This window comes from Balaenoptera borealis (assembly GCF_965194805.1).
Source record: "Balaenoptera borealis genome assembly, chromosome: 4".
Classification (NCBI taxonomy): Eukaryota; Metazoa; Chordata; class Mammalia; order Artiodactyla; family Balaenopteridae; genus Balaenoptera; species Balaenoptera borealis.
The window spans coordinates 79,143,782-79,156,525 of record NC_138861.1 but is presented as its reverse complement, the minus strand read 5'-3'; the positions used below and the strand labels follow the sequence as shown (position 1 = coordinate 79,156,525).

Genomic DNA, 12,744 nt, shown 5'->3' with positions numbered 1-12,744 from the left:
CCACCAGCACCCAGCACAGCCAGAACTCAATCAATATTTGGTGTGGACAACCCAGGAAAATGTTGGAATTATAATTAGATTTAACTTAACCAAATTAAAGCATCAGACAGTTAATCTAGAGTAAGCTCAATTATTTTAAATCACACACTATTTCAATTGCCAAAGTGATAGTTACTTCATTGTTGCATGTTTCATGGATATCACAATTGTGAACTTTGTAATTTGTAAACTTTTCATTCCTAGTTATGAAAGGAAGTAGGTCACAATGAATAGTCTATGTCCCCAAATCAAAAAGTCTTACATTCCATACACAGGATATTAAACAATGTCTGGAATTAACCCACATATCCTCAGACCTTTCTATTATCTCCCCAACACCTCCTTACCCCTCCAGCTCTCACAGTCAACATTTATGTAGTAGCTGCTCTTGTTCCCAGGAATTTCCAGCTGATTGGGAAGAGATGATTATTCATAAGGCAGTGTGAAAAGTTCTTTCCCGAACAAATTGCAGTGGGACACAAAGGAAGAAGAGGTTAATTCTTCCAGAAGAAGAGTCAGAGAAGGCTGCATGGAGAAGGTGTCTCTTTGAGCCGACTGAGCCTTGAATCATGAACAAGAGTTTTCCAAGCAAAGAAAGGAGAAAAAGTATCACCAACGACTAGAACATCATAAGCAAAGGTGTGTGGTTACAAAAGAGCACAGCAGATCTAGGGATGTCAGTGTACCTGTAGGTTCAGATGTACTGAGGAGGACAAGTGCAAGAGGCAGGAGAGGAGGCTGGGAGGGTGGGAAGGGACCAGATTATGAAGGGCTCTGTATACAGGGCTAAGGGGTTGCACTTAATCTTCAAGGCAATGAGGAACCATGGCCTTGAATGATTATATTTTGGCATGCAAGGACCCAGGCGGTTAAAAACAGAAAACTAAGCTTGGCTCTGTTACTTGGTGTGCTATTCTTCTTTGGAGGAAGAAACCCAGGTAGCTTTTGAAAAACAAAAATAAAAGGACAAATCATTTTTACTTTGTTTTGCATATCTTATACCTCTTCAGACTAAGAACCAACAGGACTCTAACAAGAGCTTACTGCTTAAGAGCAGACTGGAGCCAGAATGCCTGAGTTTGAATCTCAGCTCTGCCACTTACTTGCTGTGTCTCGTTAGACAAGTTACTTAACCTCTCTGTGCTCTAGTTCCTTTCGCTATACCATGGGGTGAGTAATAGCACCACAACTTCATAAGTTTGTTGTAAGAATTCAAGAGTCAATTCATGTTAAGCTCTCAAAACAAAGCTGACAAATGGTAAATGCTTGATAAAATTAGCTATTATTTTTTAAAAATATTAGTCCTTAGGGAAAATAAAGGAAAAGTCACTAGTTCTGTTAAAGGAAAGACCCTCACACCTACCTTCTAGACTCTAGGAAAGATCTTCTGAGAACTGATGTCAAATTTGATTGTATCTTAGAAAATAAAATGGCATGAATGAGATTCTTCCCTGGGTCATGACAAATTATCAGTTCCCTAAAATTACAGGAGGATATACTAGAAGTGACCAGTATCCACCAACATCCACTCTTTTCATCCAGAAAAAGAGATTAACCTTTACTTCATGGGTCTGATAATTCTGTTTTTAAAAAGGACGGTTGATGCTTCATGTGACTGTGCTATTTTTGCCTTTTGAGGCTATTTTAGATGTCTTACAGTATGAAACCAATAATGAATCAGCAAGTGACTATATACGCACTTCCTTTTTACATTAGAAACAGTTGATCTCTGGTAACGCACAGCCTTTACACACAACAGCAGAGAACACCTTTGGCCAAGAATTTCTCTTCCTTCAAAGTATAATAGTAGTATTACAAAGGCATACTTCTACCAGTTTCTTAGGCTTTCTTGAGGGCTAATTCTTTTTCTGTTGAATGTAAAGATTAATATAAGTATGAATCAGACAGTCTCGGCTGGATTCCTGGCTCTGCCACATTCTGGCTCTACAACCTTGGGTAAGGTTCTCAACCTCCCTTCCCTTCAGTTTCCTCATTTGTAAAATGGGAATGATAACTGCATCCACCTTATAAAGTTCAGAGTATTAAAGTTAATACTTGCAAGGCACAGAAGACCGTGACATATGGTAAGCACTACGGAAGTATTTGGTAAATTGAAGAAAAAAAAAAAAAAAGCTTACAAAAAAGTCCCAAAGCCCTCTGCTCCTAAGCCCAGAAGGCAATCTTGATTTTCACTGTGCAAAAGGATGTGCATTCAGCAGACCATAAGAGTACTGACCAAATTTTAAAAACCATTGCACTTACATTGCTGTCTTCCTCAATCATTCTGTAATCTAAATACTTGGGTTTATGCTTCCATGGACCTTTTGGCTCTTGAGATTTTATTTAGGTTACCTTGAAGATAGTGTAGAACATAGAGATTAACCATAGTAAACATGAATACTAAATTGAAGAACGCTTAATGACCAGACAGCTGTTTGGCAAATAGTTTGCTGACCCAGCAGACTTAATTCTGCTCCTGTTGGAAAAAGAATCTGTCTTGATTCTTCTGACTTTATACTGGTTGTAAAAGAAACAGAATAATAGAATAACATGTTTTTCTTGTTTAACTGGTAGTTGAATACAGAACTTAGGTAAAATAGTTTTTCTCTTTTTGGAATGTTTTGTATTTGAACCTTAATAAAACTTAACATGCAAAAAAAAAAAAAAAAAAGGATGTGCATTCAGGAACCAGGAAATGATAAAAAGGATAATGCTTTCCATTGCCTCTGTTTTTAAAGTAGATATATCTTCCTTCTTAAATTTTTTTTTGGCCCAAACAGACAGAAGAGTTTGAAATATTCTGTCTGCATACAAATGGCCTTGCAGGGTAGGTATTTTCTCCATTTACAGATAAAGAAACTGAGACTCAGAGAGTTTTATCAACTGACCAATGTCACAGCTGGTAAATGACAGATCCAGGATTCAGAGCAAATCTGTCTGGCTTTAAAGCCTGCTGCACATCCCCTTGGGAAGCTAACTCCTCCTGGGATAAAGAGAATTAAATGGATTAGATCTGATGATTTCAAATTCACTTCTCTAGTCCCAACTTCTCACTTGGGCCTGATTCAGTATCTCTGACTACGTAGCAAGACACTTCTCTTTATGTCTTTCATTTATATCTCTTTAACATGATACAGAATAAATTCGCCATACCCATCCTTGAACCTCAATCCCATTCAATCATTCAACAATCATTTATTATCTACCACAGGTCAAGTACTGGGCTAAGCAATGCTTTCACCTGCCTTGTGATTAGTTAAGAGTCAGAGATTGAAAAAACAATTGTATTAATAATTTATTGAACAGAGATAGGTGGTAAAAAGTAAAAAGCACAAGATGATATTATACATGAAAAACTAATCTAACCTGGAAGATCAGAGAAGCTGCACTGAGCAAGTGATATTCAAGCTGAAACCTGAAGAAGCTAGCCAGTCAAGGGAGGGGATTCATGGATTCTGGACAGAGGACATAGCTAAAGTACATGCTCTAATGTGGAAAGGAGCCTTTAAGGAACACAAAGACTGGTGAGCTGGAAGGTTACAAGTGAGGAAGAGAAGGAATTGCAGATGAATGTAGGCAGATGGACTGGATCAAAGGCCTGCTGAGGACTTCTGAGGTTTAAATTAGGGATAATGAGAAGTTTCTGAAGGGTTTTAAGCAGGAGAAGAACATGATTGTATTTGTGTTTTTAAAAGATCACTGTGGCCATTATGGACCACAGACTGGAGAGGACAAGAGTAGAAAAAGGAGCCTATTAGGATGTGACAGAGATCCCTAGTTGTCTAGCCACAATATCCACTTCTCAGCAGTAACAGAACCCTAACTTTTAGTTGTGTATATTGATATTCAGAATAAAAGACTATTTCTTGGCTCCCTTTGCAGCGAAGTATGGCCATGTGGCCAAGTTCTAGTCAATGAGATACAGGCAGAAGTCTGTATGGAACATAAGGGAAGGCTGTTAAGGGAAATCGACTCAGGTGCCTTCTTGCTTTTCTTTCTTCCTTCTTCCAACCCGCAATTCAGAAAAGATGGCTGCAGCACCAGCAAAAATCTTGGGCCAAAATAAAAGATATAAGCTAGGATTATAGAAGGGAAAGACAGGCTCCAAGATCCCTGGGTTGGATCTACCATACCAGTTTAGGACAGCCTGCCTCCAGTCTTTGTCTTTTTTCCACCTTGACAGAGAAAAAAAAAATCTATTTTATTTAAGCTATTGTACTATTATTTAGGGGGTTTGTGTGATATATAGCCTAACTCCATCCTAACTGATAAAGAGGCTACGGTATTCATCCAAGAAGAGGCAGGGGTGGTTTGGATCACGGTGGTGGTAGAGATGGGAAAAAGTGGCAGGACTGAGATTATATTTAGAAGCTAGAATCAACAAAATCTGTTGAGAGTCCAGACATGAGAGAGGGTGAAGGAGAGGGGTAAGGTCAGACTGACTTCCAGGTATCTGGCACAAGCAGCTGGGTAGACCACGGTACAATTACTGAGGTCGAGATGGTAGGGACATCCTGAGTTTCTTTTCAGACATCCTGAATTTGAGACGCCTATGGAAACTCTGAGGCCTCAGAATAGACCTCAGGCTGGGAAACGTGGTGGAGACGTCATTCGCACGTACATGCCAACCCAAAGCCACTGGGATGGATGATGCCTCCTCAGGCAAGTGCAGAGTGAGAAAAGCGGCCTGAGAACAGAACCTGGAGGAACACCGACTCTTGAAGGAGACAAGAACCAGTAGCCAGAAAGGAAGCAGGAAGACCGTAGAGTTCACCCCAGGAGAGAAACGCCATTACTCATTATACGAACAAGAAGGGCTAGGGGCCATCAGAGAGGCAGGGAGATCACTTCCATATGGCGTTGTAAGAACATGGAAGCAGGGTCTAACAGACAAAGACGGGCCAGGCGGAGGATAAGGAGAGAGGAGCAAGGAACAGGAGAAGCAGAATGTTCTGGGAGTCTGGTGTGGTGGGAGGCAGCTCCGAGACTGGAGGGAGACTTTGGAGGGGCTACCTTCTGGGCAGATGGGAGAGGCGGAATCATCTCCTTCTCCCGACACCCCGAGAATCAAGAGCCCAGTAGGTGTTCCCCCACTCACAGCCAGAGTCATAGGCGGACCCCAGGCTGCCTGGCTGTAGCCCACCACGGCTTGTCTGAAGGTAGGCAGGCTTCCTCCACCACACTGGAACTCCTTTCCAACAATTATCCTAAATTTTCTGCTGCCAGTTAAATAAAAGTTTTAAACGAGTGTCGGGTAGAAGGTCAGGAATTTTACTGACTCAGAGCAACAAGAGCAGTCAAAAAGAATGATTTCTCTATACCGAGGGTTAACACTAACAGCAAGGTTACTAACTTTTCTTCAAGGCTCACTGTATGGCAGATTGTGTTTTAAACTCATTTAGTGCATGTTTTAGAGGCGTTCTCTCAAATGATTCCCACAGCAGCCCTGTGAGGTAGTAACTATTATTGTCCCCATTTCACAGATGAGGAAACTGAGGCACAGAGCAGTTAAGTTCACTTGTCCAGCTTCACATGAGCTACTGAGTGACAGAGCCTGGGACTGGAACACTGGCCATCTAACATCAGAATCAGTGCTTCTTGTTTTAGTTAGAAAGCTTGCTTTTCTTAACTCCAAAAAAGAACATTTCCAGCCATAACATTAATTAGTGGAAAAATAATGATGTAAAGCCATAGGCAGGATAATAACTACTTCACTTGAGGGCTGAGGGAAATGGCCATAGAAAGTTAAGTTGTTTTCTTTCTTTGACTGGTCTGTCTGGTGACTCAGAATGAAAGGAACCGGGTTTTAGTCAGCCTGGTCTGCTCTCTCCCAGTACTGTTCTTCTAGAGCAGAGCCCCTGTGAATGTGCTTATAACAACTGGACACAGTGTAGACAATTCAGTCAGTCTGTGCCCATAAGAACAAAAGAAGGTGTGACCTCAACATGTGACCGTGACACAGAGGAAGTCAGGTGGAGGAAACTTCCACTTTTAGTCAAAGTTCACAGAAGTAAAAGTGAGTCTGAGGCAAGGTGTCTGGGGCACTGGAACAAAAGAACCAATATTTCCACTGGAGATACAAATAGCAGACCTCAGTACTTCAAATGAAGGCCTTTCAAGAGAGAACAGTCCCTGAGAAGTCAAGAGTCGGGGTTGTGAAGCTACACAGAGATGTCTGGGCTAAGCAGTTATAATTAATCATGATTTGGAGGTTCTGGCTGAACCCAGAGAGCCCTTCCAGCACAGAGGCCTTACAGACGGCACACACACACACACACACACACACACACACACACACACACACACGGGCTGAGTATCATTGAGGATTTGCACAACTCAGCGCACCATTATTAGAAACCCAGCTCATATCAACTTTGATGCAGGCGCTGGGAAGGGAAGGGGGATGTACTGATAAGCAGACATGGTCTCTGCCCTTTCTCAACTTTCTTTCCTATTTTTGCATTTGGTTAGCATACAGAAAAGAGTTAACACAGCAGGCTCAAGACTGCTACTCTTAGAAAGGCCTACTTGCCGGTTCTGCAGTTGGCCTGGGCTGGCATCTAGGAACTCTGACTTTGGGAAGGTCCCATCATTCCCAGCACTGGTAAGAATTGCTCACTGGGCCTAAACTGTTTGTACAGACAATTTGATTTATGCTGAACACCTGCTTTTCCTTCTGGAGTCCGGATTTTGGTTCATGCTAGGCAAAGGGTGCTTATTTAACCAACTAGTCACCTAATGAGTCTCTAATGAGCTTCCTGGTAGGCAATATTTCACATGTGTTGTCAACTCACTGATGGAGGTTTAAGCACATTCAAGGTGACTCCGCTGAGAAAGGACTCTTGCAAGCTCATGCCTGGTTTCCTCAGGATTTCACCTCATGTGCCTTTTCCCTTTGCTGATTTTACTTTGCAACCTTTTTCTGTAATGAATGAGTCATGAGTACAATAATATGCTGAGTCCAGTGAGTCCCCCCAGCAATTAATCAAACCTGGGGAGTGGCCTTAGAGATCCCTCCATCTCTCCAAAACAGTTGGTACACTGAAATGAACTTTGAAGTAAGAAAGACCTGACTTAAACCCCAACGTTGACACTTATTAGCTGTGAATCACTGAGGTAGTTAATAAAGTTCCCTAAGCCTTGGATTTATCTGAAAATAAGATAGTAAAACCTGCCTCAGAAGACTGTCGTGAAGATTAAGTATGTGGTAGACACTCAATGAACATTATATGCTTTTCTCTTTAGACTAACACGTGAATGGCACCCCTACGGTTGTGTAGGGCCCGGCCTGTACACACCAGAGAGCCCTAATGAGGTTCACTTCACCCACTCCTCCCTCCACTAATGTGCTGGAGTCAGCTTGTGCCAGCTCCTGAGAGCCTACTGTGCACACCATTTCCCTGCTCCACTTTCAATGTCATGTTGGTGGCTGGAAATCTGCCACGGTAGGAGTGCGTAAACCATGGAAAGTAGCAAACACTAAAAATATGGGCTTCCCCCTTGACCCCCAGTTGCTAAACATTTACTAGCACACCACTGTCCCCTTCATTAAAAAATCAAGTAAAAATGAAGTTCCTGCCAGACAAGCTTTATTGCCTAACCAAAGAAGGCAAGCATATATGCATTTTAAAAAGCAATAGGCTACATGAAAAGATGCTCAACATTATTAGCCATAAGGGAAATGCAAATCAAAACCACAATGAGATGCCACTTCACACCAACTAGGAGGACTTCAATCAACAAGAGAGATTTTAACAAGTGTCTTGAGGATGTGGAGAAACTGGAACGCTCAATCACTCCTGGTAGGAATGTAAAATGTCACAGCCCCTTTGGAAAACAGTCTAGCAGTCCCTCAAAACGTTAAACATAGTTACCCAATGACGTGGCAAGAAAAATGAAAACATATGTCTACACAAAAACTTGTACTTGGATATTCGCAGCAGCTCCATTCAAAATAGCCAGAAGGTGGAAACCACCCAAATAGCCATCAACAGAGAAGTGAATAAACAAAATGTGGTATATCCTTATAATGTTAACATTATGTAGTTCTAAAAAGGAATAAGGCCTGGGTATATATCTGAAAAAAAAACCCTACACAAACACTAATTTGAAAAGATACATGCACACAGCAGCACTATTTACAATAGCCAAGACATGGAAACAACCTAAGTATCCATCAACAGATGAATGGATAAAGAAGATGTGGTCTATATATAAAATGGAATACTATTCAGACATAAAAAAGAATGAAATTTTGCCATTTGCAGCTACGTGGTTAGGTTTGTATGGAATTATGCTAAGTGAAATTAAGTCAGACAGAGAAAGATACTGTATGGTATCACTTATACGTGGAATCTAAAAAATACAACTAGTGGATATAACATAAAAGAATCAGACTCACAGATACAGAGAACAAACTAGTGGTTACCAGTGACGAGACGGGGTGGGGCAGTATAGGGGTGGGGAAGTGGGAGGTACAAACTACTGGATGTAAGATAGGCTTAAGGATGTAGTGTACAACACGGGGAATATAGCCAATATTTTGCAATAACTGTAAATGGAAAGTAACCTTTAAAAATTGTATTAAAATAAAAAATTTTTAAAGGAATGAGGTACTGATACACACTACAACATGAATGAACCTTGAAAACATTATGCTAAATGAAAGCAATATACAAAAAAAAGGTAACATAGTGTATGATTCTGTTTATATGGAATATCCAGAACAGGCAAATCCATGGAGACAGGAAGCAAATTAGTGGTTGCCAGGGGCTGGGAGGAGGGGGGAAGGGGGACTGACTGCTTAATGAGCACAAGGGTTGTTCCTTCATTGGTTTGTTTGTTTGTTTCAAAGACCCATTGCTTTCCTTTCTTGGCTTTCCTTGTGTCAGTCTTTAGGATTCTATTGTTTGTTTGTTTGTTTGTTTTAAAGACCCATTGCTCTCCTTTCTTGGCTTTCCTTGTATCAGTCTTTAGGATTCTATAATGTTTAGTCTACTCCTTTACACTGGAAGTCCTTCCCGCTGAACATTTTAATGACCCATCTTGATAGTTTCCAGCTAGTTTCCAGTTTTTTTGTCTTGAGGAATGACCAAAACTATATGCAGTTTTTCAGATGTTAATTATGTAATTTTGTGCCATCTGGATTTATACGACCTAATATAGTATATCTTATGACTTTTCAGATGACTTATAATGACAATCAATTCAGAATCATAATAATAATGATAGCTAATTTTTTTAAAGATGCAAATTGTTTTCAATACCAATTTTTAAGTAGATGTTCACAACTGTATGAAATAGGTAAGGCAGATGCTACTCCCCCCACCCCACCCTCACCTTTTACGCATAAGATCATTGAAGTTCAGAGTAATTATGTGACTCCCCGTTTCCACAGACCAAATAAACACTAGACCTTGGGTTTACTGACTCCCCATTCTTATATTTGACAGTCTTAGAGACTATCAAAAGTTAGAGGTAGAAGTGCAGGATGTTATCTGTAGAGTTAATTTAAATTCATAGACTAGAAACTATTAGCAAAGAATGTAATTAAACTTCCTTCTAAATAAAAACAAAACAAAAAATATTTCTAGTGGTATGTCAGTGTCCTCATAGAGGAAATGAAAGCTACAAGTTGACATACTAAGTCAGCTTCATTTAGGCTTCTTTTGTATAATGTTTATGAATCTTAGTGCCGAAAAAATTTTATTGCAATTTAGGAACCAATGGGTTATCTCAGAATGTATGGAAAGCAGCTCACTTGTACTTTCAAAAAATGCCTTAATGGATTTACCTTTTTATGTAAAATAAGGGAAACTATGTATCCTAAGTTTTATTGTAATTCCTTTTTTTTGCCCCGATCACTTTATGTTATTATTTTTTAAATATTTAAATATCTCTGCACCCATTTCTCACACCCTCCACCCCCTACCTCCGGCAACCACCAATCTGTGCCCTATATCTATAAACTTGTTTTTTTTACTTTTATTTTTTGATTCCACATATTTAAAAAATCACTCTATGTCTTTCTCTAACTGACTTTCACTTAGCAATGCCCTTGAGGTCTATCTATGTTGTTGCAAATGGCAAGATTTCTTTTTTATGGCTGAGTAATATTCCAGTGTGTGTGTGTGTCTGTCTGTCTGTCTCTGTGTGTATCACAATTTCTTTATCCATTCACTCATTTATGGACATTTAGGTTGCTTCTATATCTTGGCTATTGTAAATAATGCTGCAATGAACCCTGAGGGGTGTACATCTTTTCGAGTTAGTGTTTTCATTTTCTTCAGATAAATACCCATAAGTGGAATTGCTGGATCATATGGTAGCTCTATTTTTAATTTTTTGAGGAACCTCCGTATAGTTTTCTATATTTGCTGCACCAATTTACAGTCCCACCAACAGTGCACAAGGGTTCCCTCTTCTCCACACCCTCACCAATACTTGTTATTTCTTGTCTTTTTTAATAGCCTTTCAGACAGGTGTGAGATGATATCTCATTGCAGTTTTGATTTGCATGTCTCTGATGATTAGTCATGCTGAATGCCTTTTCATGTACCAGTTGGCCATCTGTATGTCTTCTTTGGAAAAATGTCTATTCAGACCTTCTGCCCATTTCTTAACCGGATTTTTCTTTTTTGCTATTGAGTTGTATGAGTTCTTTATATATTTTGGAAATTAACTCCTTATCAGATATATGATTTGCAAATATTTTCTCCCATTTAGTATGTTGCCTTTTCATTTTGTTGATGATTTCCTTTGCTATACAGAAGCTTTTTTTTTTTTTTAAGTAACTTAGGTACTTCTTAAAAAATATATTTATTTACTTATTTGGCTGCACTGGATTTTAGTTGCGGCACATGGGATCTTTCGTTGTGGCATGTGGGCTCTTCGTTGCGGCACATGGGCTCCTCGCTGTGGTGTGGGGGCTCCTCTAGTTGCGTCGTGCTGGCTCAGTAGTTGCAGCACTCGGGCTCTCTAGTTGTGGTGCACAGGCTCCAGAGCATGCAGGTTCTAGAGCGTGTGGGCTCAGTAGTTGTGTCACGTGGGCTTAGTTGCCCCACAGCATGTGGGATCTTAGTTCCCCGACCAGGGATGGAACCCACGTCTCCTGCACTGGAAGGTGGACTCTTAACCATTGGACCACCAGGGAAGTCCTGCTATACAGAAGCTGTTTGGTTTGATGAAGACCCATTTGTTTATTTTTGCTTTTGTTGCCTTTTCTTTTGGTGTCAGATTTAAAAAATCATGACCAAGACCTACGTCAATGAGCTTACAGCCTAAGGATTTTTGCATCTGCAGTTATCAGGGATATTGGCCTGTAATTTTCTTTTCTTGTGACATCCTTGTCTGGTTTTGATATTGGGGTAATGCTGGCCTTGTAAAATTCATTTGGAAGAATTCCTTCCTCTTCTATTTTTCAGAAGAGTTTGAGAAGGTTTAGCATTAATTCTTCTATTAATGTTTGGTAGAATTTTCCAGTGAAGCCATCTGGTCCTGGATTTTTGTTTGTTGGGAGGTATTTGATTAAAGATTCAATCTCCTTCTTAATAATCTGTTCATGTTTTCTATTTCTTCATAATTCAGTCTTGGTAGGGTATATGTTTCTAGGAATTTATCCATTTTTTTCTAGATTGTCCAATTTGTTGGTCTGTAATTGTTTGTAGTAGTCTCTATGTTTCTCTGTATTTCTGTGGTATCAGTTGTAAGATCTCCTCTCTCTTCTTTCCTTGATGAGCCTAACTAAGGTTTTGTCAATTTTGTTTATATATATATTTTATATAAATTTTATAATTTTATTTATTTTTATTTTTGGCTGTGTTGGGTCTTCGTTGCTGCGTGCGGGCTTTCTCTGGTTGCGGCAAGTGGGGGCTACTCTTAGTTGTGGTGTGCAGGCTTCTCATTGCAGTGGCTTCTCTTATTGCAGAGCACGGGCTCTAGGCACGCAGGCCTCAGTAGTTGTGGCACGCGGGCTTAGTTGCTCCGCGGCATGTGGGATCTTCCCAGGCCAGGGCTCGAACCCATGTCCCCTGCATTGGCAGGCGGATTTCAAAGATCTGGCTTTAATTTCATCAATCTTTCCTATTATCTTTTTAGTCTCTATTTCATTTATTTTTGCTCAAATCTTTATCTCCTTCCTTCTACTAACTTTGGGCTTTGTTTGTTCTTCTTTTTCTAGTTCCTAGAAGTATAAAATTAGGTTATTTATTTCAGGCTTTTCTTGCTTATTAAGGTAGGCATTTATTGCTGAACTTCCTTCTTAGAACTGCTTTTGCTTTTGCTTTTGCATTCCATAAATTTTGGTATATTATATTTCCATTTTCATTTGTCTCAATATATTTTTCGATTTCTCTTTTGATTTCTTTTTTGACCCACTGCTTGTTCAGTAGCATGTTGTTTAATCTCCACATATTTGTGAATTTTCCAGCTTTCTTTGTGTAACTGTTTTCTAGGTTCACACTATTGTGATCAGAAAAGATGCTTGATATGATTTCATTTGTCTTAAATTTATTAAGACTTGTTTTGTGGCCTAACAGAGGATCTATCCCAGAAAAAGGCTTCCTCCAGAAAATAGTTTATATACTCATCTGGAGCCCCAGTTTTTGCAGCTGCCACCCAGGGGACACCTTCAGTTCACCTGGCTCTGATGGCCAGCAGGTCTTACACTTGCAGTCCCATAGAACTGTATATATTTGCATAGTTTTA

General features: G+C 39.9%; 1 protein-coding gene across 9 annotated transcripts in view; it reads right to left on the bottom strand.

Moving 5' to 3' along the window:
- Positions 1 to 12,744, bottom strand: part of TEC (tec protein tyrosine kinase) — a 150,044-nt gene that overhangs the window by 53,886 nt on the left and 83,414 nt on the right. The window lies entirely within an intron of this gene.